The sequence below is a fragment of the Acipenser ruthenus genome, chromosome 21, assembly GCF_902713425.1.
Source record: "Acipenser ruthenus chromosome 21, fAciRut3.2 maternal haplotype, whole genome shotgun sequence".
In the NCBI taxonomy this organism is placed as follows: Eukaryota; Metazoa; Chordata; class Actinopteri; order Acipenseriformes; family Acipenseridae; genus Acipenser; species Acipenser ruthenus.
The window spans coordinates 13,573,549-13,592,642 of record NC_081209.1 but is presented as its reverse complement, the minus strand read 5'-3'; the positions used below and the strand labels follow the sequence as shown (position 1 = coordinate 13,592,642).

The following is a 19,094-nucleotide window of genomic DNA, read 5'->3' as shown; positions in this document are numbered from 1 at the left end:
TTAACTCAGAGGCGGGAGGACAATTCTGAACACCGTGCTACTAACCTGGACAGACGTTTTTCCTCCTGAATAAATCCTCCTGATGACAAGAACAGTCACATGATGTGAAATGGATGTCTCTGTTTACCCATGATGCCCAGCTGTATGAACATACAGCTCATTCTCAATAGTCAAGTCATCTTCAGGGGAGCTACACTCCGTCTGTGTGTCATGTCTGTTGTTTCTAAGCAAGCTGATCCTCAACGAAGGCTGCAGGCAATGTTACCTGTGTGTTTCATTGTACTTTTTGTAATTGGTAAGTTTCAATTCTGCTTTAAAAATCTGTTTGCAATAATAATAATAATAATAATAATAATAATAATAATAATAATAATAATAAACCCTGTTATTTTATTATTTTTAAAAGACAGTGAAGTGTTTTATTTAACACTAGATGTATTGAAGCATATCTTTTATTTATTTAAGATTTTGTCCTTGGAAATACACTAACAATGGAAGAGTCTGAAAAACAAGTTCAGGAAGGAGGAGATGTCCATATTACTTGTAAATACACGACAAGTTATTCCACCTACGATCTTTATTGGTACCGACATGATGAGGCGAATCCTCCTCTGTTTTTGATCAGGAGGTATTCGGGCGACAATGATGAAAGGCGAGCTGACGGTCTAGACACACGTTTTTCCATGGAGCTGAAAACCAGAGAGACGTCGACAACATTAACAATTACAGGATCACAGCTGAAAGATTCGACCACCTATTACTGTGCTCTCAGTTAAGCACAATGCTGCATCTTGTTAAGTTACCGTGCAAAAACCATATCAGCCTGCAAATATAACCCAACATAGCAAAACACAGATGTGCCTGTTTCAAGTGGTGAAGAGAAACCACTGTGCTGGAATATAGCCCACTAAAGACATATATATATATATATATATATATATATATATATATATATATATATATATATATATATATATACTGTATATATATTTTTTATTTGCAAAACAAATATTTAATTAAACTGTTAGTTACATATTGTTTGCTAAAAATAACATAATTATATTAAACATATTAAAATTAACATTATTCCAGGATGATGCAATTATTGGAATTCCTTTTTCACACATTGTGACTTTACACTAATTATGTTTAAATCATTTGTATAACTTGGATACAAATGGATTTAATAAAAACATCTCCAGTTTAGTCAGATTAGGATTGTGAAGCTTTCAAGACCTCAAAGGTCTCTTCTTCAGGTGAAAGAAGGAAAGAGAGATTGATGTTTACATTCAAAGGAGGCATCAGAACTTAAATAACCCATTTTGAATCACTACAATTCTAATGTAAGGGGAAGAAAAAGCTTTTTTTAATCCAAGTGAGGTTAAATAAAGGAATATTCAAACCTCCTTGTGACGGGGTACTGCCCCGTCTTTATGATCATGGTTGGGACTGGCAGGGAGGGGGTTAAAATTCCTCCCTGCCAGGAAAACATGTGAGAATGTGGCTGGAGCCCTAATTGACTAATCGGCAATTATTGAATAATTGGGCTCCAGCCACAGGGGATAAAAGCTAGGGGAGAGGCCCTGGTTGGGGAGAGAGTAGGAGAAAGAGAGTTCCAGAAGAGGAGTGTTTTGTTTGTGCTGTGTCTTTGTAAGTTTTTGGTTCCAGTGAAGGCAACGCCCAGCCTGGAAACTTTATTTTGTAAGTTTTTGTTTTGTGTTTGTATTTTGTGTTTAAATCTCTTTGTTTGGCCCTTGTGCTGGTTTATTTTGTATTTTTGTTTATTAAAAATCTTTATTTTGAACTTTATACTGTCTCTGAGTCTCAAACCTCGGTCCATCCTGTCACAGTTGGTGTCAGAAACGAGATAGCGCCACCTGGAGGCTCAGAGCAGTATTTTTTTTTTTTCTTGAATTTTGGGAGGTTTTTTTTTTGGAAAATGGGGAAGAGCAGACAGCGGCAAAGGCAGGAGAAGCAGCAGCCGAAGAAATGTAGGCTGCTGCAACAACAGCCACCCCAGCTGGAGGACCCAGCCAGTCTTTTCCCCTGGTGCTCCTGGTGCGGGAAGGAGGATCATCGGTGGAGGTCCTGTCCAGATGGGCTACCAGCTGACTGGTGTGGGTACTGTGAGGTGGATGGCCACAACTGGGCAGGATGCCCCCACAATCGGGACCAGGAGCAGCTGCAAACCCCGTCCTCGGCAGCCACCCCACCACTTCCTACATCACCGCCTTCACCACCATCCCAGGAAATATGGGACTGGTTGATGCACCCTGAGGCGGACCTCTTCCACGACCTCCCCATAGTTATCAACACGCTGTGGTGTCGAGATTGGGGGAGGTGGGAAAAGTGGGAGGAACAGCATCACCCGGCGTCCTTCGCAGAGCTGGCCTTGATGGTCGTTAATTACCTGGCGTTAGATATGGGAGATGCCCCAATCATTCCAATAAAGAAGGTGGAGCTGTCGTCCCGAGAGCCAGAGAGGGGTGAGTTGTTGTCCCGAGAGCCAGAAGGGGAGGAGCCGCTGTCCCGAGAGCCAGAAGGGGAGGAGCCGCTGTCCCGAGAGCCAGAAGGGGAGGAGCCGCTGTCCCGAGAGCCAGAAGGGGAGGAGCCGCTGTCCCGAGAGCCAGAAGGGGAGGAGCCGCTGTCCCGAGAGCCAGAAGGGGAGGAGCCACTGTCCCGAGAGCCAGAAGGGGAGGAGCCGTCGTCCCGAGAGCCAGAAGGGGAGGAGCCGTCGTCCCGAGAGCCAGAGAGGGGTGAGCCGTCGTCCCGAGAGCCAGAGAGGGGTGAGCCGCCGTCCCGAGAGCCAGAAGGGGAGGAGCCGCCGTCCCGAGAGCCAGAAGGGGAGGAGCTGCCGTCCCGAGAGCCAGAAGGGGAGGAGCTGCCGTCCCGAGAGCCAGAGAGGGGTGAGCCGTCGTCCCGAGAGCCGGAAGGGGAGGAGCCGCCATCCCGAGAGCCAGAAGGGGAGGAGCCGCCGTCCCGAGAGCCAGAATGGGGGCCGCTGCCGTCGCCCAGAGAGGGGGAGCCGCTGCCGTCGCCCAGAGAGGGGGAGCCCGAATGTACACAGCCCGAGAGGGAGGAGCCCGAACATCTACAGCCCGAGAGGGAGGAGCCCGAACGTCCACAGCCCGAGAGGGAGGAGCCCGAACGTCCACAGCCCGAGAGGGAGGAGCCCGAACGTCCACAGCCCAAGGGGGAGGAGCCCGAGCGGGAGGAGTCGGTGCATCCACGGCCCGAGAGGGAGGAGTCGGTGCGTCCACGGCCCGAGCAGGAGGAGTCGGTGCGTCCACGGCCCGAGCAGGAGGAGTCGGTGCGTCCACGGCCCGAGAAGGGGAAGCCCACAGGCCTAGGGCTGAAGGGACCTGTAGGGGAAGAATACAGGCTGTTCCCGCCTCCGCCAGCAGAGGGAGACGAGTTGCTGTTCCCGCCTCCGCCAGCAGAGGGAGACGAGTTGCTGTTCCCGCCTCCGCCAGCAGAGGGAGACGAGTTGCTGTTCCCGCCTCCGCCAGCAGAGGGAGACGAGTTGCTGTTCCCGCCTCCGCCAGCAGAGGGAGACGAGTTGCTGTTCCCGCCTCCGCCAGCAGAGGGAGACAAGTTGCTGTTTCCGCCTCCGCCACTAGAGGGAGAGGGGCCGCCGTTCCCGCCTCCGCCAGCAGAGGGAGACGAGCCGCCGTTCCCGCCTCCGCCAGCAGAGGGAGACGAGCCGCCGTTCCCGCCTCCGCCACCAGAGGGAGCCGGGCCGCCGTTCCCGCCTCCGCCACCAGAGGGAGCCGGGCCGCCGTTCCCGCCTCCGCCACCAGAGGGAGCCGGGCCGCCGTTCCCGCCTCCGCCACCAGAGGGAGCCGGGCCGCCGTTCCCGCCTCCGCCACCAGAGGGAGCCGGGCCGCCGTTCCCGCCTCCGCCACCAGAGGGAGCCGGGCCGCCGTTCCCGCCTCCGCCACCAGAGGGCCCCGGGCCGCCGTTCCCGCCTCCGCCACCAGAGGGAGCCGGGCCGCCGTTCCCGTCTCCGCCTCCCGAGGGTCCGCTGCTGCTGCCGTCGCCTCCCGAGGGTCCGCTGCTGCTGCCGTCGCCTCCCGAGGGTCCGCTGCTGCTGGCGTCGCCTGGGGTTGCCAGGGATCCTGCTTCGCCTGGGGTCGCTACACTGTGGCCGGAGCCCCACGGAGGGGAGTTGCTGACCATGAAGAGGGGGAGGGAGGTCAGGAGACCAGCTCCCCCAGCTGCACTTTCGCGGCAAGATGGTGTGTGGCCGGAGCCCCGGAAGAGGGAGCTGCTGGCCACGAAGAATTGGGTGGTGCCGAACGTCCCACCATGGCCACCCCCATGGACACTGTGCTTCCCCCTCTTCCGGGACTGAGACTGAGGGGGGAGGTGGCCATTTAGGCCATGTTGTGCTTGGCACAAGGGGGGGGATATGTGACGGGGTACTGCCCCGTCTTTATGATCATGGTTGGGACTGGCAGGGAGGGGGTTAAAATTCCTCCCTGCCAGAAAAACATGTGAGAATGTGGCTGGAGCCCTAATTGACTAATCGGCAATTATTGAATAATTGGGCTCCAGCCACAGGGGATAAAGCCAGGGGAGAGGCCCTGGTTGGGGAGAGAGTAGGAGAAAGAGAGTTCCAGAAGAGGAGTGTTTTGTTTGTGCTGTGTCTTTGTAAGTTTTTGGTTCCAGTGAAGGCAACGCCCAGCCTGGAAACTTTATTTTGTAAGTTTTTGTTTTGTGTTTGTATTTTGTGTTTAAATCTCTTTGTTTGGCCCTTGTGCTGGTTTATTTTGTATTTTTGTTTATTAAAAATCTTTATTTTGAACTTTACACTGTCTCTGAGTCTCAAACCTCGGTCCATCCTGTCACACTCCTCTATTATGACTGTCATACAGTTTACTGATTTTAAGCCTTGCTTTCTTATATCCCCATATACATTTACTGAAAAATACATTACTATGTGTAAAATAAGAGAATGGATAGTGGAAGCATGGCCAGTGTGTAAAATAAGAGAATGGACAGTGGAAGCATGGCCAGTGTGCCTCCACTTCATATTCCACAATTGTTTCTATTTTACCATCAGTATTTGTAAGGTCATTAATTGTCTAACGTGATCTCATGAAAATCTACCTTTCATGAAGCACTTATGGTTGTAATGAATAATGTTATCGATAAGCTTTTGACGTCTAGCAGCTACAATTTTTGATAGAATTTTGCAATCTGTTTGGAGAAGCGAGGATGCTAGCTGCTACACTGTGAAGGGCCATTATCCTGTTTTAGAATAAGACATATATGCTAGCATAGATTTAGCATGTTCCTTATTAAAAAGGCATCGTTGATAACATCTAGAAGAAATGGGGTAAATTTATCCTTATGAGACATAAAAAATACCTCAGAACTATCTTCCTCTGGCATTTTATTATTTCTGTGGATGTAATCTGAAAATCTAGTATATTTTTTATCTTCTGGTTCTAACCTGAAAAAAGAAACAAGGACCAGGGGTCACAAGTGGAGATTAGATAAAGGGGCATTCAGAACAGAAAATAGCAAGTACTTTTTTACACAGAGAATCGTGGGAATCTGGAACCAACTCCCCAGTAATGTTGTTGAAGCGGACACTCTGGGATCCTTCAAGAAGCTGCTTGATGAGATTCGGGGATCAATAAGCAAATTTTGGGATCAACTAACAATCAAACGAGCAAGATGGGCCGTATGGCCTCCTCTCGTTTGTAAACTTTCTTATGTTCTTATGTTGTTATGTAACAGTAATCGGACGTGATCCAAAATATGTAAGTCTCAATAGTACCATAGTCCAGGAAAATATGAAGCTGGATATTGAAGACAACATGAAAAAGCACTGGATATTGAAGACAACATGAAACAGCACTGGATATTGAAGACAACACGAAACAGCACTCGATATTGAAGACAACATGAAACAGCACTCGATATTGAAGACAACATGAAACAGCACTCGATATTGAAGACAACATGTAACAGCACTGGGTATTGAAGGACAACATGAAACAGGACTGGATATTGAAGACAACATGAAAAAGCACTGGATATTGAAGACAACATGAAACAACACTGGATATTGAAGACAACATGAAACAACACTGGATATTGAAGACAACATGAAACAGCACTGGATATTGAAGACAACATGAAACAACACTGGATATTGAAGACAACATGAAACAGCACTGGATATTGAAGGTATGTTCTACTAATTACAAAAGTAATCACACAATGTCTCTGTTTCACCCATGCTTACCATCTGTATGGATATAAAGCAAGCTGTTGGGAGATGCGGCCTGTCCAGTGGCAGTTGTAGCTCTCGCCCTCAGCAGTGCTGACAAAACCCATGTGGTGGTGTGTCGGGTCACTCTGTAGTGAAGTAGGGTTTGGAGAAGAGCTGTCTGAGATGCGTAACTTTCAGCCAGGTGCGTTTGAATGCCGTTCTTAAGGCTCTGTTAAACCACTCGACCCCCCCGTTAGCCTGAGGGTGTTAGACGGCTGTGCGGGTGTGCTTGCTCCCCTTGTCGCTGAGGAAAGTGGAAAGTTCAGCAGAGATGAACTGTGGGCTGTTATCTGTGGTGATGGCCTGAGGCAGCACCCAGCGGGAGATGAGAGTGTCCAGAATGTTAATTATGGCCTGGGAGGTGACTGAGCCCATAGGAAAGACTTTAGGCCACTTGGAATAAGAACATAAGAACATAAGAAAGTTTACAAACGAGAGGAGGCCATTTGGCCCATCTTGCTCGTTTGGTTGTCTTATCAAGCAGCTTCTTGAAGGATCCCACGGTGTCAGCTTCAACAACATTCCTGGGAGTTGGTTCCAGACCCTCACAATTCTCTGTGTAAAAAAAATCCCACCTATTTTCTGTTCTGAATGCCCCTTTATCTATTCTCCATTTGTGACCCCTGGTCCTTGTTTCTTTTTTTCAGGTCGAAAAAGTCCCCTGGGTCAACATTGTCAATACCTTTTACAATTTTGAATGCTTCAATCAGATCACCGTGTAGTCTTCTTTGTTCAAGACTGAATAGATTCAATTCTTTTAGCCTGTCTGCATACAACATGCCTTTTAAACCTGGGATAAATCTGGTCGCTCTTCTTTGCCCTCTTTCTAGAGCAGCAATATCCCTTTTGTAACAAGGTGACCAGAACTGAACACAATATTATAGATGAGGTCTTACTAATGCATTGTAAAGTTTTAACATTAATTCCCTTGATTTAAATTCAAACCACATGTGCTCTGGACCCTCTCCCCACAGGATGCTGCCCCTGCTCAACTCCCTTTCATTTTCTCTACTCTCAACACCTCTCTCATCACCCAGTATTAAAAAAAAACACTCACTTGATCCCTCATCCCTCCAGAATTAATGTCCTACCTCCCTTCTCCCTTTCCTCTCTAAAACCCTCACCAGCTCTCTGCTCTGCTGTCAAAACATTCTCTGCTCAACTCCCTCCAAGCCTTTTGCACAGTCAACCACTCTATTCTCCTGTCCTCCCTCACTGTCCTGGGACTCTCCGGCACTACTCTTGCCTGGTTCTCCTCCTACCTCTTCGATCACATGTACCGGGTGTCCTGGCGTGGCTCTCACTCGGCCTCTTACTCTCTTTCGACAGGTGTCACCCAAGGCTCAGTCCTGGGACCCCCCCTGGTTTTTCTCTACACCCGGTTCCTGGGTCCCCTCATCTCCTGCCATGGCCCTCAGTGGTGGAACTGACCAACTTCTGGCACCTCCTCAAGACACACCTGTTCAGACAGCATCTGTAAACCTCACAACACTTGACTACACTGGACTATATGTATCGCCCAATTGTATCACTACTTGCATCACCTTGTACTCACAACTGCTCCACACTTTACTGTATTCTACTACTGCTCTCAATTAGAACTATATGTTCTGTATCTTGTACTTGATTTTACTCTTAAAGGTAACCGTGCTCACGTTGTTTGTAATTGCCCTTATTTGAAATCGTTCTTATCCATTTATTACTTCTTGCTCTTAATAGAATTTACTTTTATAAGCAAAAATTTTTATTATAAGTTTAACTGCTCTAAGTTGAAGTCGCTTTCAAACTTAATTATTTACTGTATTTTTAAATTTTTTTCCTATTTGAACATGCTCTTGTTTACTATTGACTTTATTCTATTTTATAACGGCTCTTATCTGTATTGTGATATTTTGTAACAATTGTCACCCTGAATAAAAGCCTCTGCTAAGAAATAATAACAATAATAATAATAATAATAATAATAATAATAATAATAATAATAATACAAAAAAATAAAAATTAACGTACCTGCTGCCATCCATGGACCATGGTAACTTAGGTATTCTCATGTGACTTTTATAGTGGCATTAAGAAGGGACTTGAACAAGCTAATTAACATTTTCATGAGAAACTCGTGTTTCCATGTGTAAGTTGGCGCTGATTTCAACACGTAAATTAGACTTTCCCATTAAAATACTGCGACCGTTTTTTGGGGCCTTTTCATGAGCTTTTCTTCCCAATGAGCACAGGCATGGCTGCTTCATGTGAATAAAAAGCACACGTGTAAACTGGCCCAATGATGACGCTAGCTAAAGATTTAATATTACCATGGGAGAAAGCTGGTCCTGGAAAACAATGCATTGCTGGTATTAGTATTACTTTTGAAACACTACAATATGGTGTACTGTATATCCTCAAATACCAGAATCATTTAAAATACATTATTACACAAGGGTCGTGTCACAATTCAGATATGAACACCAAACAATGCACTTTAATAAAACAACAAGTCAAATGTGAACGTGCAAGCTCCTTATATCATGCACTCAAATGTGATCGTGCAGGCTCCTTATATCATGCACTCAAGTGTGAGCGTGCAAGCTCCTTATATCACACACTCAAATGTGAGCGTGCAAGCTCCTTATATCACACACTCAAGGGTCGATGTACCCTTCACTCGTTCTTCAAACTGGGATTTCTTTGTCAACCAAAGCTGCACAGATAGTATGGGGAAAACAATAAGGAGCTTTGGAGTGATTTCTAGGAAACTGTTTGGCAGGAATTAATGCACATGGTCTTTTCAACGGAAGAATACAAGCTGAACCAGATGTTGTTTGGTGAATGCTGCAGTTTTCCTGTGACTCGAATAGAAGTTGTGCTATGTGCAAGGCTAAGAACACCACTAGATGTCGCTGTGTCTCAGTGTAAGACCAAAGATCCTACGAATAGACAAGTCATTTATACAGTCACTTTTGGAAGTAAGGATGTGACAGTTTGGTTGACGGTCAGGCAATGCACTATAAATACAGTCCAGAGCCAGGTGCCACAAATAAAAACAAAATAAAAATAATAATAATAATAATAGAAAAAAACCACTTCTAATAGTTAGAACTTGCCATACTTGCTTAGTGATTAATGATTATTTTTTACACCTAGTTTATATTTGCCTTTAATTCTACAAACGTGCATGATATTAGCCATGTCACCGAGTAAAGAGAATAAAATCATAGCACTGGTTATTTTTTCAAAGACATTTTCTGCCTTGGCAGGAAACCAAATGGAAGCGAGGGTGTGATGCATCCTTTTCGTCATCACCTTTTTTTATCATCACACAATGTGAAATTAACATTGATAATATGTCACAGATGAACCCCACACCCACATGAGAAGGAAGCTTATAGACAGAGCAGATTACTTCTTCATGTTCATATAAAGGGGATACAGGGGAATCTCTGTGTTTCTTCTGTTTGATTCTTCTGCAAGACTGCAAACAAAGATCATTCAATTTGCAATGCTAGTCCTTGCCACTGGTAGTTTCTGTTCTGTTACTTAATTTACCTCTAATCTAATAATAATAATAATAATAATAATAATAATAATAATAATAATGGTCCAGTCAAATACAGTCTCATCATTAATAAAGCATGATGTTTAATTTATTTGTTTACTTATTTATTTCAGATCTTGTCTCTGGAAATGCAGTTTCACAAGATGATCATTCAAGGACAGTTCGTGAGGGAGAAACTGTTCAGCTTACTTTTAAATACACTACAAGTTTCACCTACTATGCTCTTGCCTGGTATAAACATTCCAAAGAGAAGCCCCCTCTCTATTTAACTCAGAGGCGGGAGAACAATTCTGAACACCGTGCTACTAACCTGGACAGACGTTTTTCCACACAGTTAAAAACCAGGGACAAGGTGACAACTTTAGCAATTGCCAGTACGAAGCTGGACGACTCGGCAACATACTACTGTGCTTTGTTCGACCCACAGTGCTGCATGCGAGTGCTGATCTAGTGCAAAATCTAAACCAGGATGCAGAATACAGTCCCTAGTGGCGGTTGTGGTGTGTTTTATTTAGTTTTAGCTCCAAAGTGCATGACTGAACAGGAAAGCTTAACCACCTAGATCAGTCAGTGGTCTGTGTGTTCTGTAATACTACGAAGCCCATAGTGTCCCATTGATGAGCTCATTGATGCCTTGTGTTAATAAAACTATAATAAACTTAGTCAAGCAGACAAACATTGTGGCTTGTCCCTTGTTACAAAGTGTGCTAATTAAGAACTGTATGTGGTGCTGTCTGTTTCTATATATTATCATTATTATTTATTTCTTAGCAGATGCCCTTAACCAGGGCAACTTACAATTGTTACAAGATATCACATTATTTTTTACATACAATTACCCATTTATGCAGTTGGGTTTTTAGTGGAGCAATCTAGGTAAAGTACCTTGCTCAAGGGTACAGCAGCAGTGTCACCCACCTTGGATTGAACCCACGACCCTCCGGTCAAGAGTCCAAAGCCGTAACCACTACTCCACACTGCTGCCCTATATACTGTATATCAGTTATATATATATCAGTTAGGGAGGGATAATCCACATGTTTCACTCCTCTAACCCACTCCTGATCACGGATGACTAACAGACTAATCAGCCCAGTGTGTGCAGCTCTATCAGTCCTGGCTCATCAGCCCAATGTCTGCAGCTCTATCAGTCCTGGAACATCAGCCCAGTGTGTGCAGCTCTATCAGTCCTGGCTCATCAGCCCAGTGTGTGCAGCTCTATTTAAAATAAGTTTACATTCTACAGAATTCTTCTGGTTTCCAGAACCTTCCAATACCCTGCAAAGCTGACACAGCTCACCCAATCTGTATTGAGATAAATCCTCCTGATGACAAGAACAGTCACATGATGTGAAATGGATGTCTCTGTTTACCCATGATGCCCAGCTGTATGAACATACAGCTCATTCTCAACAGTCAAGTCACCTTCAGGGGAGCTATACTCCGTCTGTGTGTCATGTCTGTAGTTTCTAAGCAAGCTGATTCTCAATGAAGGCTGCAGGCAATGTTACCTGTGTGTTTCATTGTACTTTTTGTAATTGGTAAGTTTCAATTCTGCTTTAAAAATATTTTTGCAATAATAATAATAATAATAATAATAATAAACTCTGTTATTTTATTATTTTTAAAAGACAATGAAGTGGTTTATTTAAAAACTAGATGTATTGAAGCATTCTTTTATTTATTTAAGATTTTGTCCTTGGAAATACACTAACAATGGAAGAGTCTGAAAAACAAGTTCAGGAAGGAGGAGATGTCCATATTACTTGTAAATACACGACAAGTTATTCCACCTACGATCTTTATTGGTACCAACATGATGAGGCGAATCCTCCTCTGTTTTTGATCAGGAGGTATTCAGTCAGCAATGCTGAACAGCGAGCTGACGGTCTCGACACACGTTTTTCCATGGAGCTGAAAACCAGAGAGATGTCGACAACATTAACAATTACAGGATCACAGCTGAAAGATTCATCCACCTATTACTGTGCTCTCAGTGACTCACAATGCTGCATCTTGCTAAGTTACAGTGCAAAAACTATATCGGGCTGCAAAGATAATCCAACATAGCAAAACACAGATGTGCCTGTTTCAAGTGGTGAAGAAAAACAATTCAAGATATGCTGGAATATAGCCCATTAAAGACATACATACAGTGGTTTGCAGAAGTATTCACCCCCTACCAATAATGTCACATTTTGTTGAATTACACATAATGTATGCACAGTTTTTCAAACAAACCTTTTTTATTCAAAGCTGTAGTGGTTAAACTAAACACTGTTATATGCATAAGTATTCAGCCCTTTAATTCAGTACTTGGTAGAAGCACCTTTTGCGGAAATTACTGCTATGAGTTCTTTTGGATAGGTCTCTACTACCTTGGCACAGTAGGATGGTGAAATATTTGCCCATTCTTCATGGGGAAATTGCTCCAGTACTGATAAGTTTGTTGGGGATCATCGATGGACTGCAATCTTCAAGTCTCGCCATACATTTTCGATTGGATTCAAGTCAGGACTTGGACTGGGCCACTCAAGAACTTTAATTCTCTTCTTGTTCAACCACTCCAGTGTGGCTTTGGCTTTGTGCTTCAGGTTATTGTCCTGCTGAAATGTGAATTTCCTCCCCAGTTTCAGAGACTTGGCTGACTCAAACACGTTTTCCTCAAGGATTCGACTGTACTTTGTACCATCCATTCTCACCTCTATCCTGACAAGCTTCCCAGTCCCTGCTGAAGAGAAGCATCCCCACAACATGATGCTGCCACCACCATGCTTGACAGTTGGGATGGTGTTGACTGGGTGATGTGCAGTGTTGGGCTTGCGCCAGACGTAACGCTTGGAATTTAGACTGAAAAGTTAAATTTTTGTCTCGCCTGACCACAAAACCTTTTTCCACATGTCTGCAGTATCATTTACATGCTTTTTCGCAAACTCCATAAGTGCTTTAAGATTAGACTTTTTGAGTAATGGCTTCTTTATTGCCACCCATCCACACAGGCCAGCTTTGTGTAGGGACCGGTTTATTGTTGATGTGTGAACACTGACTCCCATCTCAGACACAGAACTTTGCAGATCTCTCAAGGTCATTGTTGGCTTCAGAGTGACATCCTGAACCAGTTTCCTGCTTGCCTGTCTGCTCAGTATGGGAGGGCGACCTGATCTGGGTAGTATGATGCATCTTTCACTTCTTAATGATGGACTTCACAGTGCTGAGAGGGATAATAAAAACCTACATTTTCTTGTACCCTTCTCCTGCTCTGTGCCTCTCTACCACTTTATCCCTGACTTGTTTGAAAGCTCCTTGGTCTGCACAGTTGCTTTGTTGAATCACTATGTGAGTTGCAGCTTGAAAGTCTTTATAGACCCGAGGGAAATTATCTACAAGTTAAACCACTTTGAGTACACACAGGCTGAAACCATTTCACTAATTTTGTGATCTTTCAAATAAATAATTTGCACCTGAGCTGAGTTAGGGCTGCAGTAGCAAAGGGGTTGAATACTTATGCAACTGAGATTAATCTGTTTTTCTCTGTAAATCTTACTTATTTATATTCTATATGCATTTTTTCTTAACTATCAATGTGGAGTAGTTTGTGTAGATTCTACATGTAAAATCTAATTTGAAAGCGTTGTGGAGTACGCTCAGGTGGCAACAAAATGTGAAAACTTTGCAGGGGGGTGAATACTTCTGCAAACCACTGTGTGTGTGTAATACAATAATTATTATTTTTTTATATATGAATATATATATATATATATATAAAACAGATCCCGTCGTGTAGTGCTGCTGATCACTGGTTTCCCGCTCCCACCACTGGCACAGACTCGATACGTTTGCAGGCAAGTATATTTTATTTACACAATAAACAAGTTCTGCCAAAGGCTAATGCCCTGTACGGGCCACTGACTAACTCACTTCTTCAGTAACCCTCTCTAAGCTACTTCAAGACTACTACACTTCTACAGGCTTTGGCCTGTGCATGATCCACTTAGATGGGACCGAGTCCACTGGAGCGAACCACACTGGCCACTGGAGACGTGGAGACAGGAGAGTAGTACCGAGATTCCTTCCGCCGAAGTGAGTCAGTCCACAGGTAAGAACAGGGCCAGCTCTCTTCCTTAGAGCTGTCCTGGATCACAGGTAAGTACAGGATGGACTCCTTCTGCTGGAGTAGTCCTATAACACAGATGAACACAGAGCTGGCTCCCCTTGCTGGAGTAACTCTGTAACACAGGTAAGTATACAACAGACTCCCTCTGCTGGAGTAGACCTGTAACACAGGTAAGTCCAAGACAGGCTCCCTCTGCTGGAGTAGTCCTGTAACACAAGTAAACGCAGGATGGATCCCCTTTAAAGAAGAAGCCCAGGAACACAATTGAGATGACCCCAGACGTCCAGAGAAGTGAACAAAGATAGAACAAGTTATATCCGGGCTGTGGGGAAGGAACCCCTGCAGCCAACTCCTGGTTGTCCACAGAAGCAAATTGTGTCCCAACTAAAAACAAGTGTCCACTTTTCCTGTGTAAACCATATGCAATGTGTCTTGAATCTGTATTACAATAAACAATGTCTTGCACTTCCAGTCTAATAAATCTGTTCTTTCTGGTTATTATTCACTGTCTCTGCAGCGCGTGAATAACCAATACACCTCCTGGTTGTAAAGCATAAAACTAAACACCCTGCTGTTGTGACGGCGCACAACCGCACAGCGCGGAACACCGCGGGCCTCTTTTAAATTGCTGAGAAGTAAAAATAAACTTCGACAAGCAACACGACAAAAGAAAAATAAATAAACTTTCACCAAAACAAAAGGCTACCTTAACAAGAGGAAAATCGCGCTCCATTTAAACTAAATACTCAACTATATTCTAAATACAAACGATCACTTTACCTTACGATGTTCTACCAACACACTGGACTTTGCAGGCTTCTTTTCTGCAGAACAATAGGACGGTGTTCCCCACGATCACACAACGCCCTGATGGTTCTGCCCTGCTTCCTTATAAATCCAGTAACCCCCCCCCCCCCCCAGTCAATAGGCACTCGGGTTTCTGGGTTGTGTAGTTTCTCCCCTAGCGCCGCCATTTCTTAAAGGCGACACTACCCTTTCCTCACAATATATATATATATATATTTGCAAAACAAATCATTAATAAAACTGTTAGTTAAGTATATTACATATTTCAAATGTAACACTTAGCAAAGGGCTTGCGATTTCAGTTTAGCATTACATATTGTTTGCTAAAAGTAATAGAATTATGCATTAAAATGAACATTAATCCAGGATGATGCAATTATTGGAGTTCCTAACTTTCTCTCCCATTTTGACTACACTAATTAATCAATGCAGGCTCTACCATGTGGTAGATGACTGTGACTGGAGTTATGCGTCCCAAGGCGTAGGCGAGGGCACTAACGAAACTCAAGGTCATGTACCACATGGTAGAGCTCGCACCGAGAGAAGCTGGAAGCTTTAATCAGTTCCTACATCATGGTTGGGAGTTCCACGCTGCCTCAGCAGAGTGGGCCTCTATGGTAAAGGAATACTGCAGCTACCAGTCTCCGCTCTAACCAAGGAGTTTAAGTGCGCCAAGGTATCACTGGAAATGACATTAGTAGAGTCACGCGACAAATGTGTAAGGGAGGCAGCACCTGTGTTGAAAACTGGAAGAAAGTGGGCAGCAAAGAAAGTTGTGGAGGATGCAAAGACTGCCCTTTGAATTGGTGATATCATGGGGCAAGTTCAGCATGGAAGAGGGTCTCAGTTCAGCTCCTCCTACATGGCACAAGGCAGCCCCAGCTCAATTGGAGGAAGCTGGTAGTCAACGAGGTGCAAAAGCAGGAGGAGAGGATAAGGTGCGTAAAGGCCATTTCCCAGGCCAAGCAGGGGGAATGGATGAGATGGGAGAGTCTGGAACAACGCAAGATTGGCTGGCAAGACCTATGGTCAATGGAACAGAGCAGGATCAGTTTCCTCATCAGGTCAACATATGATGTTCTCCCATCACCACAGAACCTAAACCTCTGGGTAGGAGAGGATCCCTCATGTCCTTTGTGTTCATCACCTGCAACATTAAGGCACATTTTGACAGGATGTAAGGTGGCTCTTAGCCAAGGACGGTTTACTTGGTGCCATGACCAGGTGCTGCAATGTTTGGCCTTAGCATTGGAAGACAAGCGTAACATGACCAATAAGTTGCCACCTGTTCCATCAAAACATTACACACAAAAGTCAACATTCCTCCGCCCAGGAGAACAACCACCAAGAAAAGGTGTTAAAACCAGTTCTCGCCCAGGACAACTGGAAGCTGCTAGAGACTGGAAAATGCTGGCAGATGTTGGTCAATGGCTTATTTTTCCACCTGAGATTGCTACCACTAATCTTCGACCAGATATTGTCTTGTGGTCTGGATCAGCACGTCTTGTTCACCTGGTAGTGTTAACAGTGCCATGGGAGAATGCCGTAGAAGAGGAGTATGAGAGAAAGAAACTCCAGCATGCTCAACTACCCGCTGAAGCGGAACAGCGAGGATGGAGAGTCCGGGTTTACCCAGTGGAGGTGGGTTGTCGAGGATTTGTGGCACACTCTACAACCCGGTTTCTCAGAGACGTTGGATTCAGAGGCCAAGAGTTGCGTCGCACAGTGAAGAACTTATCTGAAGCAGCAGAGAGCAGCAGCAACTGGCTGTGGTTGAGACGGAAAGATTCTGGCTGGGGATCTCAAGCACAATAGAAAGAAAGAAACGCTGATGTACGGGTAAGTAAGCTGGGCTGAGTTGAGTGGGGGATGGAGGGGGGTGATGCTAGGACACCAGAATCACCGTCGAGCCCTCTTGGTGTTGTGGGCTAGTCGACAAAACACCGAGGATGGAAGCTGCCCACTTGAAGACCCCAGAGATGTACCCTACTTAGCTCAGTCCAGACGGTTGTCATGCTGATGCGCTGGGGAGACCGCACTGTGGTTGATCCCCAGAGCCAGCATCGCAGCCGTTGTGTGTGCTGATGCGCTAGGGAGGCAAAATAAGAAGATCCCTGGAGCCAGCATTACACTTCAGCCATTAACACCACGCAGAATGATATCTACATCATCATATGTAAGGAAGCACACATGGATGGAGATGCAGATGGATCACATTAGTTTACTGTAAAGCTACGTCTTAGTTGGTGCTTATCTTGGCGAGAGCCGAGTTCAAATCAGCATGATGTTTTAACATCTACTCTTGTATAATGGAAATCTTGATATGATAGACAAAGAGAAAGAGATGTGATACCTTTTATTGGACTAACTAAACAATAATGAATCACAAGCTTTCAAGACCTCAAAGGTGACTTCTTCAGGTGAAAGAAGGAAAGAGAGATTGATGTTTACATTCAAAGGTGGCACATCAGAACTTTAACAAAAAGAACGCATTTTGAATCACTACAATTCTAATGTAAGGGGAAAAAAGCTTTTTTAATCCAAGTGAGATTAAATAAAGGTTTCTTATTATACAACATGTTTGGGTTTTCCTGAAATGAAATAAATTATTTTTACAGTCCTTTAAAAGAAGGGATGATCTTTTGAAAATAAAGTGTTTCTTTAGAGCGGGTGGAGGGCCATGTAACAGCACGTCTTTTAAACAGGGGGGAGGCAATACTTTCAGCAATTTAAACCAAGTTTATGGATTGCTTGATTTTACAAACCAATCTCTAAGAGGCCGAACTTAATAAGCTAAATAATACCTGTATGGATATGGAATATTCATACCTCCTCTATTATGACTGTCAAACAGTTTACTGATTTTAAGCCTTGCTTTCTTATATCCCCATATACATTTACTGAAAAATACAATCAATTAGTGGATTCATATTAAATCTGTCAGTATCATTAATATTTGTTGAAATTTAAATCCCCAAGTATTTAATACATTGTGCAGGCCATCTGAATAGATCATTTTGATATTCAGTACAAAAACATTTTTAGACAGAGGGATAGCTTCTGATTTTAACCAATGTGCTTTATATCCTGAAACATCACTGTATTAGTTTATTATATCCATGAGGCATGGAAGGGAGGAACTGGGGTTCTTACCAGTAACTATAATGTCAGCTGCATATACTGTAGCATTCCCTGGATACCTTCAGTTTGCTGAATTAATTCTGCTAAAGGTCTGATTGCTAAATTCATAAAAGAGGTGAAATGGGACAACCCTGTCTAGTTCCTCTGTACAGATTAAATGGACTTGAGAGAAAACTTCCAGTATGAACTGCTGCACATGTGCATAAATATAGTGTCTTTATCCAGCTCACAAAATTATCTCCAAACCCCATCCTTACTGAAGTATTATACAGAAATGTCCATTATATTCAATCAAATGCTTTTTCAGCATCGATAGATACAGCTGTAGCAGGGTCAGGGTTATCCTAGTTCATTATTTGTAAGGTCATTCATTAATTGTCTAACGTTATCTGATGAAAATCTGCCTTTGATAAAGCCCTTCTGGTCGTGATGAATAATGTTATTGATAACATTTTGATGTCTAGCAGCTACAATTTTTGATAGAATTTGTATTGTGTTTTAACAACTTATAAAAACAAAGGTTACAATTGAGAGGAGGCCATTCGGACCATTTTGCTCGTTTGGTTGTTACTAGCTTATTGATCCCAGAATCTCATCAAGCAGCTTCTTGAAGGATCCCAGGATGTCAGCTTCAACAACATTACTGGGGAGTTGGTTCCAGACTCCCACAATTGTCTGTGTAAAAAAATAAGTGCCTTCTATTTTCTGTTCTGAATGTCCCTTTATCTAATCTCCATTTCTGGCACCAGGTCCTTGTTTCTTTTTTCAGGTCGAAAAAGTTCCAATGGGACGACATTCATGGGGTTTCTCATGAAGGGCAATTTACACGTGAAATGGGGATAAGCGTGCACATTTGGGAGAATTACTCGTGTAAATCAGGTTTGTGGCTGACAAAAATGATGAAACACACAGGAAAAACACACCCAGTTTCGCATGGAAAGCCGCATTTCACGTGTAAATGTTAATAAGCGTGTTTATCCTTAACTATAAATATTACAAGGGAGCAGGTCAGTTGTTACTGTAGATTCCAAGACAGCAGAAAGTAGTGGCTGATGGGCAGTTTTATGGTTAGCAGTGGAGTAGTTCACCTCAATGAAAATGCATGCAGCTTTTTTATTATTGTTTTTTGCTGTGTCTGGCCTGTCATGTTGTATATCTCTTGTGGGTTTACAGTTCTGTATAACACCACTTACCAT

The 19,094-nt window shown here is 43.9% G+C and overlaps 1 long non-coding RNA gene across 2 annotated transcripts; it reads right to left on the bottom strand.

The window, feature by feature from the left end:
* Positions 1–622: 622 nt before the first annotated feature.
* LOC117963079 (uncharacterized) lies at positions 623–14,825 on the bottom strand. 2 transcript variants are annotated; one of them, XR_004660616.2, is made up of 3 exons: positions 13,898–14,810; positions 11,634–11,750; positions 623–689 (listed from the first exon to the last, which is right to left on the bottom strand). It is a non-coding gene; the product is annotated as an uncharacterized LOC117963079 (long non-coding RNA). The 2 variants fall into 2 exon arrangements; XR_009308019.1 differs by lacking the exon at positions 623–689 and having other exon boundaries at positions 11,499–11,750; positions 13,898–14,825.
* Between the last annotated feature and the right edge of the window lie 4,269 nt (positions 14,826–19,094).